The 24,120-nt window shown below is 24.9% G+C and overlaps 1 protein-coding gene across 4 annotated transcripts in view; it reads left to right on the top strand.

The window, feature by feature from the left end:
• LOC126896012 (semaphorin-2A) overlaps window positions 1-24,120 on the top strand; it is a 205,632-nt gene that overhangs the window by 42,007 nt on the left and 139,505 nt on the right. For 2 of the 4 annotated variants that reach the window (XM_050668419.1, XM_050668415.1), the window contains exon 3: window positions 17,634-17,689. The gene's annotated coding sequence lies outside the window, so the exon portion shown is untranslated. Of the gene's footprint in view, window positions 1-17,633; window positions 17,695-19,531; window positions 19,668-24,120 lie in introns of all 4 variants that reach the window. The other 2 variants (XM_050668416.1, XM_050668417.1) reach the window with 2 other exon arrangements.

Here is a 24,120-nt window from a genome sequence, read left to right as displayed (position 1 = left end):
AAAATATAGTATTTCTTATATATTTCTCATAATTATCTATTAAATATTTAAAAATTTGATGTTAGTCCAACTGATCTTTCGTTTTTAATAATGCTTCTTATTTAGTTTCAGTTATATGATTTTGTATAAAATATAATTTCGATGGGATTGTTATTGAATTGCTAGTTATATTAATTTTCTAAATTTCTCTTCGTGTATGACTAAAGTTTTGTGTTTTTAACTAATTTGAGATATATATTTAGGTTAGATTTTCATTTTTATGATTTTAACAAAAATTAAATGTAGGTTTTAACATGATTATTATTAAATAAGAAAAATGAATTAATAAATTAGTATGGTAACATTTTTATTATTGATAGCTATTTTTTTCATAATTCTGAGATATATTTAGAGATTATACAGTTTCAAAATTAAGTATACAGTCAGTATAATTCTAACTGTGGCAACGACTCAAAAGATGATTTTGAAAATCGACTCTTTATTGTAATTAAGAATTTTCTAAAATAAATTTATTCTTTTCTATTTGAATCTTTTATATACAAAAGTTTCTCTCCAGGAATAAACTGACATTTAAATCATTACATCTTTACAACAGTTGAATATATTATTATGGTGTATAATGTGAGTTCCTATCAAGAATTCTTGAATAACTGTTTATGTTACTATCTGGTTATAATAAGTAATTGTGCCTTTGAAAAAACTTGCATTAGTTTAGGTACAAAGGCTGTTTTTTTATGTTGAACTTAAAACATGAAACGATCATTACCTGGAATGGTCATAGTTATGGATATACGATGCTAAGTTTTAACTATAAATAAGCGAATTTTATTGTCTTTAAAACATTTTCTTTGCCTAATAACAGGTATTCGAGTATTTATATTTATTTAGTAAATTAAATCACCATAAAATTTCGAACATTATGTTATCATTTTTGAATAGTTATGATTTATTATAAAATATAAAGAAACTATTCAGTCATAATATAATATGAGTAATACTTGGTCAAAAAGGAATAAGTTTATCTTTGGCCTATCTGTAATCTCGATTAAAGTATTTGACTTATTTTACTCCGCGTAAAATCAGAATTCACGTCACGTTTCTTTAACGAATCGTGCACCTTGTGTGGGTACATATAATTTGATTGTAACCGCCCCGAGTCCACTTATCTTATCTCTTATCCTACCCTCAACAGTGGTGATGCATAGAAATAGTACACACAACTCATTCTATAAACCCATTGCATCATGGCGAGTTCCATTGGACCAAAAAACCTCGAAGATCCCTAAATAAATAAAAAAAATCCAGATCTAGCGCAGGTAATACTTAGAGACGAGATTTATGCGGATCGTATGTGTGATGGCGTATGACCATTTGACTGGAGAAGCGTAGGAAGTGATGGCGAAAGTGAGTAAAGTTGCGACAGAGAAAAAAGAATATTCGTTACACCCGGCAAAACGCCCTCCGTGGGGTTTCTGTATTGATAGCGGCCATATTTACGGCCGTTTTTTTCCATCGCCATTAAAACTGTAAAATACTGGCGGCAGTCAAATAGTATATAAATGCCGATGTAGTAAAGAGAAAAGTAAAAGGGAAAACATTTCAATGCCGTAAACGTCGCCACAGCAGCGGTATTTCTTTCCATCGCCGCAGCCAAAAATCGCATTTTCTATTATTAAACATGTAATATTTTATACGTACACTTTTATGACGGTGGCAAATATAATCCGTTACCCAGTGTGCGGAATTGGTTTTTAAAAACAATACAAACCCCAGGTTGTGGTAACTGTTATTTTTCACACAAACATAGTCCCCCTTTTCGGCCTTTCCTATGTAACGCGTTGAAATTAATGAGTCCCTCAAACTGCAGCCCAGCAGGTGTAATCTGAGATTTTTATAAGTATACGTATTGTATATGGTGCGAGTTGGGGCGTGGTATTAAATGGATAAAGCTAAAAGATAAGATGAAAAATTCTTATACTACTAATTTAATAATGCAATCCACTCTCCTTGGCTGCAAAACTCGTTCCAATAATAATAAAAAACTCCTATCCAAGAGTATAAACTTCTGTTAACCGTATAAGTACACGAAAATTTACTCAGTATTTTATGAGCGGGAGACATTTTATATTTTTGAACTTTTCAAGCCCCTATAATGATAATCACTGAGATTGCTGTCAGGTGTTAGCACCGTTAGAGACCCTTTATAAACTATCTTTGTTTCTTTAAACTTATTAATACGAATGAAAAGGGAAAAGACTCGGCAACATCGCGAACGATATGGAATTTTGCGTGATACATAAAAAAGAAAAGCTTAATAATTAAAAGACGGTATTTATTTTTGTGCAAGAAATAAAATAGAACTTCTACGTTTTTCAAAGTTTTCTGAATTTAATTAATTTTGTTTTTGTTTTTAATTCTACTCAGTCGGAAATAGTTTTGTACTGAACCTAATGAGTTTTTAATGTTTTCAAGATGATAAAGTTCATGATGCACTTGCTAGTTTATTAGTCTTCGTTTACAAGACAGGGTAAATACAAATTTTCATTTTGATTCCAATTTAATCCAATTTAAGGCTACATTTTATATTAAGATATATTGTATTTATTTGTTTTTTTTTTTTTTCATAATAAAATATAACTAATGTAAGGCTTATAACTATTTGAGATATTTGTATTTAGTACATAACAACGTTACTATAAATATGATGTTTTTAATTGCTATAATAAATATTTATTTATATATTATACTTCTAAATTAAAGAATAAAGGAAATAGGAATTCATTTTGATTTTGGTATAATCCACCAATTTTTCAAAATTAAACACTATCTACAGATTTGTATCGAAGCGTTTTTTATGATAATGATTTTAATCGCTGTCAGATTTTTTTAGACTGATCAAACAAAAAAGTATAGTTTCGCCTATAGACGACACAATAACAAAATAATTCTTATTAATATAAAACATGTTTATGCTTGACGATTAGATTATTTATAAATAATTAGTAAATATACTTTAATTAAAAAAATACGTAATAAGCTAAATGATTTTTTTTTTTTGAATTTCAATGAATAATTTATGACTGTAAGACGTCATTTATGACAATAGTTATGATAGATTTATTTAACTGAATTTTTACTTTGGTTAAATGATCAAAGTTTAGGAACGGATTTATAAATTCTGTTTTAGCCAATATGAAGGAACCGAATCCTAAAAAAAATTATTATATTTATTTAAGAGGATAAGGTAATTCTCTAATACATATTTACATGTGAGATTATATTGGAATATAGATTTTTTTAAATTTATTCTTTTCTGTAAAACACTCAGATGATATATATATTAATTATACATGGGTGTATTAATGTTTATTTATTTCTATACATAATAGTATTAATATTAATAATAAACTTAAAACTATTCCATAGTCATAATCTTTAAAAAAAAAAGTCAGCGAAATTCGTTTTTAGAAGTACTCTTATTATTATTATTTATTAATAAAAAATATAAAATAGTTGGCAAGTTTATTAAAAAATTGTCATCTTACAGATTTAAACATTATTTCGAATAAACTCTCAGACAACACAACAAGTAACTACATCACAAAGTATTTCAGAACCACTTAAAAGTTTTAAACACCACAAACATTTTCCAAAGTTTCATAAAAGTTTACCTTTTCTCGTGATAACTATGTGTTCACGCCATGATTTTTTTTAAGACTATATTCTTTAGGTATTTTAAACTTACGCAATTTGAAGGTTTAAATTTGTTGTAGAATACCTTATTGCACTGCGACTAAAGATCAAACTTTTAACTTTTTTCGTATTAGCATTCAAGTTCATTTAAGATTAAAAATATGACATTTTCACTATAGGATTTTATCATTCTTATGATGTGAACAATAACATTAAATAGTTTTTAAAAATTTTCTGTAAATATAATTTAGAGGCTTATAAATAGTGTTTTAAACGTAAGATGATAAATAACGTAAAAAAAAATTACAAATATATTTAACAATCATGAAATTCTAGGTAATTCAAATAAATTTCACAGGAAAAAAAATATATTGAATCAGTTAATTTAGAATATTTTTACTAAGAAATTAAAAAAATAAAATAGTCAGAAATATTATGTGTTAAAATAATTTAAAGTGAGATTCTATGAAAACAATTGTATTGATGAAAAAATCATTTACAAAATATTTGTGTTTTTGTGGTGATCTTGTTATATGAAATCTTTGTTTTACCAAACATTTTCTTATCAATTGCACAACAGTCAGAATACATTTAAAGTACGTTTGACGTTATCTTATTTGTAATCTAACTTCAGTATTTGTTTCTGACGTCCTAATCTGAGAACTTCATAATGTGTCTAACTTAAACACTTATAATCTTAAGAGCTATCTTGTGTTTGTAAAATGTCATTTGTTTTATTTTTTTTTACATTAGTTTACTTTTAAAGTATTTATGAGTGGATAACTTGTTATTTTAAAGTTATTTATACTTTGTTTATTATTAAAGATGCCAAATGATATTTTTAGTGTATTTAAATGATATTTTATATAATAACCAATTTTTCGTTGAATAATGATTTTTTTTATAAAAATGTAAAAGTTAAAATTGAATTTATTTTTATGAATCATTGTAAATATCAATTTTATAGTAAAAAAATAATAGGTTCCCATTGAACTGTCGGATATCATTTCTAAAATCAACCCTTAGAAATATTTTTTCTTACAATAAACTTTAAAATTATAACGATTCATAAACACAAATTCAATTTTAATCTATACAATTTTATAAAAGAAAAATTGTTTAATGATAATATGGAGGTCGGGATAGTATGCTTAGTAAATCGCCCCGTGTAAAATATAAATTATATCATGTATGATATAATTCATAATAATCGCAAGAAAAGAATCTGAATGATAACTTTCGTGTCCACAATCGTCTTAATGCCTGGCACTGGCACTCAGACACTATAATTTTTCGACGTAGGCAAACAACGGGTACGCAAAATACACATAAATTGTCTTTCTTTTCTCTTTATCTTTTTCGTTGTCTATATATATATATATATATACATTGCTTGTAATTTTTTTACACTCTCACTGCAGCAGCCGGCAAGCTGTGAAAAACAATTAAAAGATAAACTCCGACGATGGCGTAACTTTGGCCGTTTATGTGTTTTTGAATGGATGCCAGGGATTTTCCGGGTGAACGGTGCAATGGCACCGAGAGCAGAATGGTGGGTGCCGACAGATTGCGCAGAACGAACGGCTGGAAGATTTTTGCACAAGAGTTGTGGAAAAATGTATAGCGATAAAAATGTGGGTACAGAAAAGAATTGGGGTAACGCGACGGTCTGTAAGAAAACCTTGGCATGAAATCATTGAGTGCTGTAGAAAAATGATACAATGAAGAGGGATGGTGTAAAAGAATTTGTGTTCGACGGTATTTTGATTCGATTTGCTGTTGCGACGTGTTTTGAAACAGTAAACCAGTGGCGGATGTTGCGGTGGAAAATTGCTTCCGGATTCATTGCCAAGGAAATCACTTGGAGTCGCGCACCGCTGGATTCTGGTCTCACGTATTGAACCAGATAGGAAATGTCTGCTACCCATCGTTAACCATAACCCATTGGATCACCTCTATAGGTGCTTTTCACTAAATACACGGGTGCAGGTTTCGGTAGAATATTAATGAATCTATTGTGATGTTTATTTTTTATTGAAAATATCTATTTACATTCGACGACAACGTAGTCGAGCCAAGATAATTGTTCACTGAAGATAACGTTTTTGGATTTACGCACGTTTAGACATTTATTTGACAAACTAAAACTAACTCAACAATCATTCTGCTACTTAATACGCCATTGTGAGACAAGGGTGAAAAAAGAATTGATTTTTGTTTTTTTTTCGATAAAATGTCACATACTTGCACAGAACTTTTGATTTTACTGACTGAATAGAATATAATACAGCTAATACAATACAGACAGAAAACTATTTATTGTTATTTTTACCCTTGGGGCACTGTTGTTAAATCACTGTAAAAGTGAACACGTTCCATACAATTTCCAAATATTTACTCGATTGTTTTTTTCAAAGAATACACGTATACATTTATATATATTGTCATACAGATTGTTTGATTTTTCGATACGCGTGTGCTAAAATAAATACTAAATATATGTATGCTCGCGAATAAATGTAAAAATTGAATCAAAACCTTCGTTTTTTCATTCAGACTTTTTTATAAATTTAGTTAACGATGGTTGAAATCTTTATCAATTTACAAATAAAGATTGTTCGTTATGAATTTTTAATCGTTGTTTTCTTATAATTTAGAAATGTGTATAAATGGTTGGCATTGTATTGGCTCTAAATTTTAAGTGGTACAAAATTTTTTATTTTACCAATTTAAAATTTTTTTACTTTGTGATTAAGTAATAGAATGTATAAAAATCGTTGTATTATACAAACATATCAAGATTAACTATTTATTTGTTTATTAATTATTTATTTTTTCGTATAAATCAATATAATTTTTACTTGAATTTATCATAGTAGTTAAATTTAATACTAAAATATTTATTGAATTTATAATATAATTGAACATTTAACTACTCATGGAGACAATACATTATATTTCAGCTATGAATTTTCAAATTAGTATTACTGCCAGAATTTAATTTAATTATACTAAAGTTTATTGTTCAGTTGTAAGTTGCACAGAACGTGATTTAGAATGTTTTTGAACTTTAATATATACATAAAATGCGGCCACCAAGTACTTAATAATAATTTAATTAAACTAAGACATATGATAATAGTTTTTTTAAGACGTCTTGCAGCTTGCAACGTCATCCAAAACTGTCAAATGCAAATATGATAAACAGAACATACTTGCATTTGAATAAAATGTATTTTATACTGGCTGATGTTATAAAATAAAATGCATTTGAACTGATCAGATATAATTTTTTTATTTGATAGCTCAAATTTACAATCAAATTTTCAGTAAGTATTGGATTTTAATAAGTTTTGTTTGGTTAGATTTTGATTTATTTAGTTCGGTTTAGCTCAGGTTCAGAAAATTATTTAGAGGTTTATAAGTGTATAATTTAAAAAATAGAGTTCTTGGAATTATTTTTTTTTTTTCCGTTTACTACTCTTAATCTTGTCTAAATATAATTTAATGTTCTTATAGTAATATGACAATTCCCACCGTGGAAGGAATAGTACTTACTAAAATTGTATAAATTCAAGTATTTCAATATTAAGGAAATTAGAAAATACATATATAATAATGTTTTTATTTCTTTCACATTTTAAGTCTGTGTGGTATTTTGAATAATATCATGTTAACATGACTCTCTAAAATATAATAAAAAATTGTCACTTGTGGCTAAAACAGTTGTAAAAATATTTTGAGCAAATTACATAATTTAGATTTAAAAAAATTTAATCTTTTGAACACATGATTTCCTGTATAATTAATTCAGATTTCTGATTTGTCATTATGCCGTTTGTTAACATGTTTTCTTCAATTTTTATGACTGGCTTAATATTGTTTATTTGATGTAAATTAATTGGCTGTATTGTGATAAAAAACCTTTTTAGTATTTTTACTTTTATATTATGTCATATTTGACATTTAAGGTATATTGAAAAGTTTGATTTATTAATAATTTTTACTATATAAAGTTATTAAAAACAGAATAGAATTAAAATGAAACGAGGATTTTTCATTCTATTGCTTAAACACAAATAATATTGTTGGAAATCATCTGATTTACTCGACAATAACAATGGTGGATACAATATTAGATTGTATACATCCACTGTACATTGAACAGTATTCGGAATGTAAACTTTTTTCTATTTAACTTGTAGACAATTTTAGCTGTCACGAGAAATAAACCTATAATAGTAGAAACATTTTTCTACGAATGATATTGTTAGTCAATAAAAAGTATTATGTACGTTTTTTTATTTATTTTTATTTCGTTTAATTATAAAATCAAAATTCGTAATTTTAATTTATGTACAACATGAACTATGTATAAAATACTGAATAATTTTTATTTTTTATGTACTTAATTATGGATATTTTATCTCAGGAGATTTTTTTTTACAAACCTTAATGTGTTTACTATACAAATTACATATTGATCTATGTTTCATATATCGAAATTATAAAATATATAAGAATTTTTTTTTAGAATGTTTCAGTAATTTTTAATAAGAGTATAGTGCAAACAAGTTATAATTCATTTTAAATTCGTATTAAAGTAAATTTATTTAAGTTAATGTTTTTATTAATGCGTTAATAGCTAATAAATATATTTAAACTGTAATACAACTAAGTTAAGGAAAACAAATAGCTAAATTCATTACAAAATGAGTAATTTTTACTTACACAACTTAAATTTGAAATATAAGTATCTAATAATTTAAAAATATTATATTAAATAACTGTTATTTAGTAAAATAATTATTAGTAAAAAAGTTTAAGAAACAAGTTGTATTCAAATATAATAAAATTATTATTCTATTGTACTCACTGTACCATTGATCAATTAATTAATGATATTATTATGGTGTGTATTCGATGTTATAATAAAATATATCTATAAGTTGGTCAACGACACAGTTGTCAATGTGATAAAAAGTGTGATTAAAATTAGTTATTCAACTTAATATAAACAATATATTAATTTAGTTTTCAAAAATAAAGCTTTTAAAAATTGTTTACACAACTAAATATTTATTTTAATTATTTTTAAATTTATTATTATTCACTAACCAATAAATATGTACAAAATCAATAAAAAAGTTTATTTTACTACTTGATTAGCAAATAAAACATAACTCTATATCATAGATCATTAGGTATTCGCATTTTAGCTATTTTCGCAAATAATCTGAAAAAAGCTTTGAAGATCTCTTTTTGCAAACATTGTAAATGATATTTATATTTATATAAGTCGTTATCTAGTGACACCGTCAAAATGCTAATAAAATATTATTTATCACACACATTTCAAATATCAATTAATTGTTTAGTTCACTATAAATGATAAGATCTACTTACAAAACTATTTTTAGTTTATAGATAACAATTTAAAATCAGTTAAACACCAACTAGGATTTTACACCTATTCATAGGTCATAATAATAATTTTAAAAAATGTTGGTAGGTAAGCCTATCAGATCTCCCAATGTTACACCAATACGTTTATAGTTAAGCTGATTTCGATCTAAAACGGTAACATTCATTGAATGTAATAAAGCATCATAGATTTTAATAACGTGATGAAAGTCGTCAAAATTATACGAAGGATAAATTTAGGGGAGTGGTGGTGGTATTCTTGTCGAAATGATAGAGCTCTGTGTATTTTAATCGATCGGTGTAGGTTTGGAACGACAATAGGCCTCGGGGTACTTTCTTTACCAGAGTTAAATGGTTTAAACGGAATATTACTCGGACAAAGCTATTTTATTCCTTCTATCCACGTTTCTGACTTTTCTTTTTCTTCTTCAGAAACTTAACGGCAACTAACCTTACAAATTCAATTCCGTCAGCGGTCGGACGTGACGGACCGCTTAAATAAAACTGAAAAACGTCCCCTTGCTCGTTCCATTCAAAGAAAAATATAAGAATAAATACGTTACAGTGGTCTTGTGGATTTTATTATGATCCGTACAAAATGTTTAGCATTCAATTTTTTACCTAAATTTACATAGTGTTTTTTCTTTGGTACAAACTAAACTTACATTAAATTTATATTTTTTCTTATAATATTATTTACTAAAATTTTCATTCTTTGGATATTTGAAGTTTGATTAAGAATTAAATCCCGTTTTATTATTCATGATACGTGTCCAAAGTAGAAATTTCGTTAAAACCTTTATAAATCTTGGAAAAAATCTAAAAATAAAAAACAAAAACATCTTTTTTACAATTGTAGATTGAATTTTTCACTTGATATGTTTAATATTTAAAAGTGCATAGGTCATTATTTAATTCTGATTAAATATGAGAAAGTAGAGCATAGAATTACTTTTAAAGTAGCTGGTCTTAGCTGTAGTTTAATTAGCTTATCTTTCAATATCTTCTGTACTTTTTAATTAATTTAACCTACACTAAATATTATTGGAATAAATTCGTTTTATTTTAGTTTACTACATAACATGCTTATCATACCCATTTATTTCTACTATTTCATTCCGGTACCTATTTTGCATATATGAAACGCCGCATTGGCATAGCTGAGCTGGTATTTATTACTATGATCATTTCTATGTTTAGAAAATGTATTCAATAACATATAATTATATAGTAATATGTAATTTATTATTACTTTACTTTGGTTATTATTTATGACTTAAGTATAACTGTAAAATCGGTTTCCGAAGACTACTATTACACGCACATACTAATATAATTATGTCTGTATAATTTATTACATAAGTATAATTATCCTACTGTAATTAATAGCTTTCCCTTATAAACTGCTGCGAATACTGTTCCATTCCTTAGCTAATTAAATTAAAACAATAATCGTTTCTATGGGTATACAACGATTATAATAATAAAACATAATAGTTTTGTTATATTAAAAAGAAAAATTTAAGTTTTACTTTTTAATAATGTAGAGTAACTTGTCTAGTTATCAGATAATTAAAGATTTATTAAACTTCAAAATGTTTTAAATTTTATCATTTAAGTAGTGCATCAAAAAATTACTCAACTTTGATGATTAAGGTTTAACTGTTCAAATAATATCTATGGTATTCACTTATTGGTAACATTTTTAGTAATTCGACCAGATACGTTATTTTATCAATTGGTTACGCATAATGCATACCTAAAATTTTAATATAATTTAATTAACCTAAAATATTACTATTTTGAAATGAATTTCTATTTAAATAAATAATTTTGATACTAATACTTTTGAAGTACTTGCGATTTAGAAATTATTTTTTATTTAAGATATATGTGCAAATAGAATTGAAAACTATCTACAAAAATTTCCCTTGATAGCGATATATCTCATGAAACATAATTTCACATTTAAAACTTTTATTATACAAAACAGTAATATAATTAAACATCATATATTTCATTATTATGAGAAATGTAAAATTTATTTATTTATCATAAAAGTAATTATTCTTAGAATTATATAAATAGAAAAGATTAACAGATTATTTTTTTGGTACTTAAGTTTTTCAAAATACTCTTATTTTTAATAACATTTTAAGTATGCTGACTTTTTAATGATAAAATAGTGAAGACTATTTTGTAAAGACTTATATCAAATTAATTTCTCATTATTAGTTAGACAGTAAATTTAGTATGACTATCATTGTACTCGTAAACCTCAGGCATTTTAAACAAATATACAATGCCTCCAAAGTAGCAATACAATACGGCTAGATGTTGTTTTAATTGATAGCAAGAGAAATTTTAAACTTACGCGGAGTAAATTATTGCGGTGGTATCAAATGGAGAAAGTAGGAGAAAGAGTGAGAGAAAGACAGTGTCCAACGGAGAAGAGATGCTAACAAATCGCAGTTTTCGTCGTCTCCGTCGTTGTAGGAGCTGCCTTTGCAAAAGCTGTAATGTTTAATTATACTTGACAAGCCACCGCCACCACCATTAAGATAGTAAATAGCGCCAGGCAGAGAAGTAAGGTATATTTGTGAAAAGGTAAAAAGGGGAGAGGTTTTGGCGTTAGCATGCCAAGGTCCATTAATTATTTAAAACACACGGGTAAACAAGACAGAAACAGAATGGGTCCACGTCCACAGAACATAGGCAAACGATACTAAACAAACTATATATATATGTATATATATATATAGTATATATATAGTATATATATATACTATATATATGTATATATATATAGTATATATATGTATATATATATAGTATATATATGTATATATATATACTATATATATATATGTATATATGTATATATATACATATATAAATGGAAGATATATTTGATGCAACGACCGACTCAATTGTTCGTTGTTATCATTAGAGAAACGTTGATAAAAGACTTTGTTCACTAGTTCCGCAATTAACCACTAATTACTTGAAAATTTTAGCATACACTGTAAGAAATTATCTAAAAATTCACATTCGACAGTATGACATTTCTAATACATGCGTTATTTTCATACGCAAGTAATGAATTTTGCCTTGAAATGTTAAAAAACTCGTAAAAAAATCTAGCATTTTCATTACTATTTATCAAAATTCCCCCTTACATTGTACAATTAAAAACTTCCATATATAGAATTATATATATATATAATAATTAGAATTTTTTGTTTTTAAGAGTCTAATGAGTTGTCATATTTCTCATAAATTTACTATTTGTAAAACTTCAATTTATTATAATCATGAATTATTCATTTAACATATTTTAGTTATTTGCCTTTGAATTTTTATAACTGGATTTTAAATTTACTTTTTTTTATTTTTAAACTTACTCTTTCAATTCTAAATTTAAAAAATAATATCATTTTTTTAATAAAATTACAAATACTTAATTAATAACATAAGAATATAAATCACATACTGAAATCTGTAACACCACAATCTTGACAAATGTTGAGCCATAATTTGTTTGAGTCAATTCTCTTTTTAATTCGGATAGATTTTATGGCACTGATTTCAAACATGTTCTCAGTTGGCGCAGATTGAGTATTTGTAAAATTATGTTTTTTGGCACACTTATTTGGTTTTAAAAAATACAGTTATATATATTTCATTTTCAAAATCTAATTCTACTATGACGTCAATTACCTGTGTAAAATTTGGTATCATTTAATCAAATTTTGTCACTGTTATGAATGTCTAAATAAGAATTTTTCAATAATTTTTTAAAAAGTATAAAAGTTGAATTTTTTGCTATAACTTTTCTTTGATTAAAGTTTAGGTAATAATTGTTAATTCTTTATAGAGTGCCTAGTAAGTAAGAAAACGGGCTACTATTCTTCTCATTGTTTGTAACAACTAACTTGATTCCTTATTTACTGAACACTCTGTATATAGAAAATGTTTAATATTTCAAAAACACTTATATAAAGTTACCTGAATCATTTTTAGTGAATATAATTGCCATTAAAAGGAAAAAATAAGAAACACGAAAAAATTCTAATTATTGCTATATTTTTTTATTATATTACATTATAACTGTTAAAATTTACCAAAAACGTGTTAATATTTTTAAGTCAAATACGAAATAATGAAAAGCAAGTTAAAAAAAAATATAATTAAAATGTATAAATGATTCACATTGATTTTTAATAATGAATGGTCAGTCTTATTTTTCCTATGGAAATCAGTTTTTTTGTTGGTATAAACTTGTTAACTATAATCATCTTTTCTATTATTATTCACAAAAAAGTCATTTACACCTAAAAAGTTTTTTTCTTGAAAATATATTCTATTACAAATCTAATATATATTTTTAATTTGTAACTCTATAAAGTGTACTGATAGACTTATACACTTATTTTGATAATATTACCTTTAAAAATGTAAACACACATACAACATAAAGTGATGTTCAAAATAATAGCAGCCCGCTATGTGATAATGATGAAGTCGACATGAACTACACAACAGAATTAATATAAATGTTAAGCTATGCAACCGTTTTTAATACGAAAATGAAATAATTCAACAGGTAATTTTTGTTTTGTTTTTCTCTTGTAATATTATGTATTCATGATCGTAGATGTACACGATGACGAGTCGTTAGAGGTTTCATAGAAAAGTAAAACAATTTGATTATTTCAAGTGTACATATTTTGGTAGGACGAAAAGTGAAACGTCAAAAGAACAAACCATTCAATAAAAAACTCAGGTGAAACAGCCATAGACAATAAAGAATGGATAGACCCTTCGCATATATTTAACATTAAGTACCGCCGTCCTAGAGAGCAGATATATCTCTGTCTCACAAAGATGCTTAATACTACAATGGCTAATGCAAAAATGTGAGGTCGTAACCATAAATATTATTATCCGTATTATAATGTGAATTATTAAGAAATTAAAATTATTTATCAAATTTGTTTACTGAATAAATAATAAAAAAAGACCACGTGATCGTGTGATAAGTTGATATAGCCTTTATATTTTTAATCATACAGAATGTTCAGCAAGTTAGGACACAGATCAGTTGTTACAAACGATGAGGAAAACATAAACTCGTTTCCTTACTTACTAAACACCTTATATATGAAATTAACGGATTCTATTGATTGTTAAATTAACTGTGCAATAGAATTTGTTTTCTTATTTTATTAAAACCTTCTAATTGTATTGTTGTCATTCAAATGTTATTAATGCAAGTGCATTTTATCGACTAGTGTTATCCATTTCATAAGTTATATTGGATTGTAATAGAAAGTAAAATTTAATAATACATTTAAAGGAAATATATTTATTTATTACATTAAATGATATTGAAGAATAATATATCTTTGTTTCTTATTATTCTTTTAAAACTTTCATTTACTTTGTACTATAAACATCATATTTTTTAGAACAAAAAAAATATATATACTACATGTATCAATTTGATGTTTCTGTGATAAGGATAAAGTCAACTTTATACTATGTGAAATAAAAATAATAATTTCCAAATAAAGCAAAATATATTTGCCCTAAGCCACATGTATTTCTCATATCTATTCCTATAACAGATATGATCATTTGGAAAGTTTAAGAATATCATTTATAATTTCTTATTAAATTAATGTGTTTCATATATATAAATTGTTATTTTTTTTAAATACTCTTCTATGAGAAGTGAAAATGATAAGGAATAAAAAATATCGACATTTTTTAAACAATAGTATTTATAGAATATTGGTTTATATATATTAAAGAACGGTTGTTATAAAAAACAATTTTGATTAGTTTATCGTTACTAAAAAAAAACTAGCACTTTTATTAATTTCTCAAACAAATGAATAAATTAATAATTATAATAAAAATTCTTATCACAATAGTTGTAATATAACAACAATTATGTAGTAATTGTATAAAGGTGAAATTAACAAAATATAAATACATTTTAATATAAAATATATTTTCCAAAAATTGTTAAGTATAAATCTCATTAGTATAAAAAAAATATGTTATATTTTCTTACGGGCAGATTATGTTTGTTCCTTCTTAACTTTATTAAACTAAAACAAGACCAATTATCTAATTACTGGAATCATTTGAATGGCAATAACTAAATTCATCATTACAAACTTCAAAGGTAATTTTAATAAAATTTAAATACGTCAATAACGATAATATTATATGTCTTCATTGTGTCTGTAATGCCATTACAGATGCTCGCTTTATACAAGTTCTATTTACATACAGTTATGACACGTGTCTGGTGTATTATGATAATAGTATTGTTCAATACATTTTATATAGAAAATATCATTCTTTGAAGCTATTATAATACATATCTGTTAATAAGTGTAGTTTTACGTAGAAAATTTCCACCATTATTGTAACAAATGTACGAAAGTAATTGTCCAACTTTTATGGTTAATTGGAAGTCGTCAATTAAAAAAATATTTACGGTTACACAAACATAAAAGCAGGCTGGTGTTGCTATGATATTGCTATATCAAAGTATTGACAATAAAAAAACTAATCGCATAATGTAGCTAAATATAACATTGTCAATAAAAATACCACGTGTTATTAATAATAACACACATTTTATGATAATCCTATTTCACATTTTTGTTAGATGATTGTAGTGTAAAAAATTATGCACACGTATGCAATGCGAAACACATTATAAAGTACTTTCGGATATTTTAACCAGTGTTTTATTTGGAAATATTCGCTTGTGTATTATTATTATTATTTTTTATATGACTTCATGGGTCAAATATCAAATACACGTAATTACAAAGTGCACTGCCGTTTTCACGCGTGGGATTTCATAAAATATCAATGACTTTAATAGTTTTATATCTATTGCTCAGCGATGGTTGTGGTGCGGTTTCTTGCTCACGGTCGTCTACCCTTACTATATAATTTAGACCGTATTTTATTGTCCGGAAAACAAGCCGTTTTCCGAAGTTACACCCCTCGGCGTTTTATTTTTTTTTATGATTATTATTAAAGTTAAATTCTTTTTCTCTTGAATCACAGAAAAAAAATTCGAGAATAAACTTTATCAAAGTTTCTAGCTTTATTTTCTGATCAAAAATAAAATATTTTTATTTATACATACGAAACCTATATATCAATTAGTTTAACTATTATTTTGCGAAAATCATAACTAATATATGAGCGACTTTAATTTAGTATCTTCAATTCACCATAAATATTTTCGTGATAACTAACCATGAAATTGTTTTAATTATAAAATAAATTATAACATGACATGCTTATAATTTACTTTTTTGTATGTATACAGAGTAGTCAGCTAACTTTGTTCCATGCAATATATTTAAAAATACTATATATGACATATAATTGTTTTCTTTTCAGAAGTTATTCGTATTAGATTAATTTATTTTAACACAAACAAAATAATCTAACCCTCCTACTTCCCCTTAGTATCATTTTTAGTTTTTTTAAACGGAAACATGCATGTTTTTCTAACTTACAAATAAGGAAATTGTGAAACTAAGAAAATAACTTGTCGATAACAACTTATGAACAAGAATTTTGTAAATTATTAACATTTTTACACCAGAGTTAAACGAAAATTGCAATTTATAAATTATTAGACATAAAAATAAACAGACCAGTGCTTCAACTCTAGTATATTTATTTAAGTATTCATTTTCAAAATACTAGTTCAAAATTTGTAATCGACCAGTAATTTTCTTATTTGTAATCAATTAAAAATGCGTATTTCCATTTAAAAAATAAAGATGATTTAATTTTAAGGGTGATATTTTTTTGTGTTAATTTGAGTGCGTAGGACACGAATAATTTCTGAATAGAAAAAAATTAACTATTATCAAATGCTCATAAAAAAACTAAGACTTATATTATAGTGTGCTTGTAATTATTCAAGTTAATGAATACTTTTTGTTATAAATAAAATGCCTTTCAAGTCAGAAAATTGATAATATAACAATATATTCTGTAGTTATTTTCCAAAATCTAATATATAAATTTTAGTAATGTTTTAAGAGAACAAAAACAATTATAACATCAATGCCATATTATACTATTTTTATATTACTAAACATAAACCTTCCCAACAAAATTAATTTCTAATTGTTTAGGAAATGATAATTATCATCCTCCTTCTACAAATTATAAAAAATAACTCAAAATCCCAGTTTTGTGACATATCAGTTTTTAGATATAAGCTACAAAAAATGAATATTAGACATATACCAAATAAGTAGGTAAATCTTTTTTGGCAATTGTCACTTTGTAATACATTAACATCAATAATCCTAAAATCGAAACTTTGTGACTTATAATCTTTTAGATACAAGACACAAAATTTAATCAACATAATAAAAATATCATGTTTAGTTTTAAACATTATTTTTGTAATAAATCATGTGTGTATTTTTTTAATCAATAATGTAAACGTTTTATAGGTAAAGCAATCAGCACTCAATCACTTCCTGTCATAAAGGAGAATTTAAATTTATAAGTAAGGTAATTTTTTATTATTCAGTTATTTGTTGTTTATTATAGACTTAACTATATTTTTAATTAAATTTTATGAGATAAAAATTAATTACTCATCGATTGATTTTGTAATAATTCTACTCGTGTACATGGTTAATTTTGAAATTTCTGTAATAAAATTATAAATAAAAATTTATCTCGACAAAATAAATTATTCTTAAATTTTACTCGAAACATTGCAATAGATTAAATTAAAAAAAAAAAACTTAATTTATCTGCTCTCGTTTACATTTTTAACACATTGTAATATTGAAGAATACTTGAAATTAACTCTGTTTTATTAAAAACATTATTTAAATTTTTAAAACTTTTAAAAAACTAATTTATAAATTTAAACATTTATCTATCATTAAACATAATTGGTACTGTATGATTTGAATAGTATTTATTAAAAAAAAAAAAAACACGGATCATTAATATCTCCATTGTTTTGCAAAAATGCATAAGCATACATTCAATAATGTCAGAAGGTACTTAATATTCTCATTTTTCTACAGTTTTATATTTGTTTAAATAAATGAACAAAATAAAATAATCAAACTTGATAAATAAATGTAATAGTTTTAACACTCCTAATATTTAGACTGCATTTGTTGCTATCAGTGGCGGTCAAATGGCAGGAGATAAGAGGAATGAATCTCCCTATTGACATACTTTTTTTGAAATTTTTGTAAAATTTTAATTATATAATATTTAAAATATTTTTTGGTTTTTATATTTTGGAAACTTTATTTATGATAATTCAATTTAAAATTTATTAATCTAAATCATTTGACCGCCACTGATGGCTATATAAAGAAATAAAATTATTACAACTTATTAAATAATAACTGATGGATATAAACGATGAAACATCATAAAATAATCATAAAAAATTCTAAAACGAGAATACTTCAATCGAATGTAAAAAAAAAATTAACTTTTTCATTACAAATTTTAAGTTAGATAGTTCATCAATTTTTTATATGCCATATTAATATACGGATGAATGAATATTTTTTTTTATCGCACTTATTAATAATGTAAGTTACGTTTTTAGGACTATAACAAAGAGCCGTGTTATAAAACTGAACTCAATTATTTCAGAGTATATGAAAAAAATGTATGATTATTATATTTAACCATTCTTTTTTCGAACTCTAAAAAGCTAAAATATATACACATACATATTCAGTAAATTTTCAAATCTTATGTTTATTTAAAGTTTCAATTCAAAATTGAAAAGTTTTGCATTTATGGTTTTTGCACTAGACTTATTTTTGTCTAATGAATTTTACCTTATTTGTGTTTGAATAATTGTAAACAACACTATTGTTGTTACATAATTTATATTATATTTCTTATAAATGTCTTTATGTGTACACTTTAATGAGTAGTCAATCCTATATTTATATTTATTGGATTATGTATCAAATATAACATTATATTTGATGATATTCTTTTTTTTAGTGCATACTGTAAATTTATACTTCATATGTGTTAAACATCATATCTGGGATACGCATTAGTAATAGAAAAACAGCGATAAAAAAGATTTGAATTTTTTTTTATCGTACAATTAAAAAGGTAGAAAAAGTAATTTGAAAAGTTGGGGCGTTAGGAAAATATCATGTAAGTTTTAGCTGTTGTTTAATCCACCTTAATTGGAACAACGGTACGCTGGACTCAATAAATAACACGAAAAAGTCTCGACAGCTGAATGTAACTTAAGGCCTCATTTTCTGTAATGGGAAAAAGTTTTAGTTCTCCGTCTAATCCAAAAGCGTTGTTATGAAAAACAACATAAAATCTTAACGTTTTGTAGGCAGTTGAACGACTATAGTGAAGGAACAGTTTTGGAATTACAGTGGTTTGAGATGATATATTGTTGAAATGTTTTGCATGCACATATAAACACATTATATATTGCTATTGGAAATACTCAGTGTCTCCAAATACGGGTAAGTTTATTCATGTTCTTCAATTAACTTCCAGCGATTATTTAAAACACTTTTACGTTTACAAAAAGATCATTTTTTCTAACATACGTTCTGTATATGCTAATACTATTTAATATAATTAATACTAAATAAAAATATCCATAGTTTGTTCAATCAATCACCTGTATTATAGTATATTGCACTATTATTGACACACATTTATTTAATAAACTAAGAAAGTTTAAAGTGTGTAATCTTTATAATTATTATATAGTTTACAATATAAAATTTAATTATCTGACGCCCTTGTGTCAATTACTACTACTTTCTTCTATTAAGTAAAAAATATCGTTTAACATTATTAAAAGCAGCAACATTACCTTATATAAAGATTTTAGTAAGAGATTTTATTATTTTAGCTTCAACTAATCCTTATTTATACAACTACAGTTAATTCAAATTGAAATCGTCCTCATTCTAAAAATATGATTTTGGTAACTGTATCTTATCATTTTTATAATCAAATTTATCAAAATGAAGATGGTAAAAATATTTCTATAAAGATTAAATGTATAATGATTAAAAGATTAAATTAATGAATATTTCCATATAAAATAAAAACGAATTATCATACAATGCTTCATAAAAGATCTACTAAATATTTTTTATAAAATAATTATCTACAAAATTTCTGCTAGTAATATAACAATCATTATTGTTAAAAAGAGTTTTTTTCACTCTGAAAAATTGTTTTCAGGCACTAAACAAAATAAATTAAACTTGAGTTATATAATTAATATAAAGAAATTCAACTTGTATTCTTTAAAAACATATTGTAACACTGTTATATAACTTTATATATATTTTCCTAACTTTTCACAAGAGCGTATGTTTTGAGTATGTCTAAATATATAGTTGTTATACGTAATCTATTCTTGTTATGAATTATAGTAGGTATTAATGTGTATTTATATACACTAAGTTTTTTCATGAAAGTTGTCATACTTACTTGACATTTTTATGTATATGCGAACAATGTTGTATAAAATGGAATTTTTTGTCCATGTATAATTAGACAAACGATGAACGGATAACAACTTTTGAAAAAGTCTCCGTAGAAAAAAATCCGTGACCTCAATAAAGATACTCGCTTAAAAATGATCATACTTGTTTTAACTTTTTTATTTATAAAAAAGTAACATAAAAAATTTACAATTTCCGAGAACGTGACATATTATTAGTTGTAACAAGTTTGTGTTCCAATTTTAAAGAACTTCCATGTAAGAGTTCCAGAGGAGTAAACGTATTATGTTCTCAGTACTATTATTGATAAAAATGTCAAAAAATGTAATTTTAATATCGAAAATATTAGCTATTAAGTATTGAAAAAATATTATCTATAAAATGAATTGAAGTTCGGTATATAAAATTGTAATATTTTTACATTTAGTTCAAGAATACTCTTTTAATTAATTTTTCATAATTAGTTTTTATCGATACAAAAAGAAATAAAACTTGTGTGGTTACAATTTGTGTAAAATTCTAAAGTGAATATATGTGTTTTCGATTGACAAATTAAATTTTTAAAAATATTGATATAATTATGAGAATCAATAATTTTGCACGATATAAACAAATGTTTGTACCTAACACAAACCAACACCGTGTTATTAGTTAAGTTAAACAAATAAATAAATCACTATTTAAAAAATTCTCCTGAAAATAATTCTTGAGAATCAAAGTTCAATATTACAATTTTAATGGCTTATGATGTCAATCTCCATGACGTGGCGTAAAAGTATTTTATCTCGGCTGCTTAAGTATCACTTTTAAAAGAATTCATTTATAAAATGCAAGTTTGAGATTATTTGTCTATTATAAAATGACTTGCCGAATTTGAAAATCTTTAAAGGGGAGCAACGACGTTCACAAACATTGAGCAAGTTCTATACACTAACGGTTTTATGCATTTGAGTAACTATGAAGTATTCATAATTAAAATATATTTCAGTGGAAAATATGTTCAATCGATGTTAAAATGACAATTTGTAAAGAAACGTCAAAAACACATAATGTAGTCTCACGAAATAAAATATACTTGAAGGCAATTAGTGACACCACTGTCATACAAAAAAACTTATGAAAAAGCAAAACCCCTAGAATATTATTGAGGGTTTATTTGTATAGATATGCTATAAGAATAGAAAAAAAACCCTTCAATAATAATAATTTATGTAAAGCATTGTACGATGAACACTATACGAGAATGAACTCATAGGAGTAATTAAGAAGGGTAGATAGGTGATAGAAGGATGTTGAATAATAATTAAAACACCCGACATTTTTCTTCTTTGTCATTTGTAAGATATGAGGCAAATTGTTGGAGAGATCTTTATCAAGATACCATTATTATTATTATTTTTCACATATTTTTCTTTCTTTTTAATCAGCACTTTCAACACGTAATGCTAAAATATATTTCTGGCATAACGATTATTGTCTTGTCTGTATATATACATATACTCATGCACGTGAGCATAGTATTTTAATATCACAGGCCGTTGTTCTCTGTATTAAATGGTTATGGCATGAAGAGCGACATTGCGGTTTGTCAACGGTGGTATTTTTTGCAAATAAATATGTTAATGAGAGACGTTCTGCTTTCAGATCTAACTAGATGTTGAGTCACGTGTATCACAGGCATAAAAGGATTGAAAAGGGCGAAGATGAACGAAATAAATTCCTTACGAGAAATTATTAAATTTATAGGTCACCGAAAAATGATCAAATATTTTCAAATACATTTTTTTAATCAGCGTTTCAGAAAAAAACTATTTTACATGGAGATTAAATCCTTCAATATATACATATAGTATTTTCTAATGTTTATATTAACATAGATAATTTAAATTTCGTATATTATTTTTTTTCAATAAAAATTTTACATAATATAATTTCCTATATTTACTATACAATGCAATTCACAATGAAATGATTTATTCAATTTTTCGTTAATTTATTTTCTAAACAATTTTTATACTTTAAGACCACAAAAATATTATTACACATTAGATTTTCAAGTGAACAACTTGAATAGTAATATTAAAATAGATTGTTATCTTTGTGTTATCTTGAATTTTTTTTTAACCTATTGAAAAAAATTAAATTTTTTAAAATTAAAAATAAAATAAAAATTTAAAATAACACAAAGATAGCAACCTACTTTAACATTATTATTCAGGTTAGTCACAGTTCTGTAGAGTAGATTAAAAAAAAAATTGTTTACATACATTTTTGAAATAAGTTATAATTATATAATTATAATTTGGATGTATTCAATAATTTAGCACTGTCAGCAGTATGAAAACCTATACTCAACTTAATTTTTAATATGAATATTTATCTATTACTTAGAATTAGTAATACTTTATAGGTATTAAATTTAACTAATAAATATGTTATGATTATTATAGTAATTTATGTCATAATGATTTATAAATGAAACTCATTAAACGGTAACATATGAAAAAATATGGTTAATATAATTATAAATTGATTGTATTTTTATAAATTGTATATTACAAAATTTATAATTTCGCATTTCAGTGCGCTGGAGTCTCAGACGACGTTTGGATTGGGTGTATTTATAACTAAATATTGACTGGTAACATTTTCATTAATCGTAAGCTTATTAAATATTGTACAAACTTGAGAAAATAAACATACATTGTGGTCAAAAATAATTAAATTATAGATTCCGAATACAAGAGAAAAAAATTCAACGTATTCAAAAACTATTTATCTCAAAAATATTGTTGGAGCATATTCGACGTACTCATAAATTAAAGAATAAAACGTTTTTAATTTCAATTACAGGCCCTCATTTAAGCAATGATAATTTTCATAGAAAAAATTTCAAGGCTGTTATAAATATTTAGCGTAAAGAGAATGCGGTTTTTTTACTGTCCTAAAATACATATTTTAATGTTATGTACCCTAAAATATACACAAGAAATTCAATTTTTTACAAGTTACTTATAAAATTTTACTTTAAAATCTACTGCGAATTTATTACTGAAAATAAGATAAAATTTTATCATAGTTTATTTTTAAATATACTCTACTAAATTAATATTCACCCGTATAGTAAAATTAAAATAGATTGTTATTATATTTATGTTAAAAATGAATATGATATTATAATAGTCGCATGTTTAACGAAAAATACCACTGTACTAGAAAAATTCTAAGGATTACTAATCATTTGTCATGTACCTGAGATTTTACATTGCGAAATAATGATATTCCTCTTCATATTTTGATATAAACCTATGTAATATTGCATATATATTTTTATTTTTTTATCTATCTGTCACAAGTATAATGGTTCTTTACTTGTCTCGAGAGCTGATGACCTCAATGTTATATTATTATTATTATTATTATACAAACTAGCACTGCTGAAACTATTAAC

The sequence above is a fragment of the Daktulosphaira vitifoliae genome, unplaced genomic scaffold (genome assembly GCF_025091365.1).
Source record: "Daktulosphaira vitifoliae isolate Bord-2020 unplaced genomic scaffold, ASM2509136v1 Scaffold_1, whole genome shotgun sequence".
Lineage (NCBI taxonomy): Eukaryota > Metazoa > Arthropoda > Insecta > Hemiptera > Phylloxeridae > Daktulosphaira > Daktulosphaira vitifoliae.
Note: the sequence above shows the minus strand (reverse complement) of the source record. Positions and strands in the feature narration are given on the sequence as shown.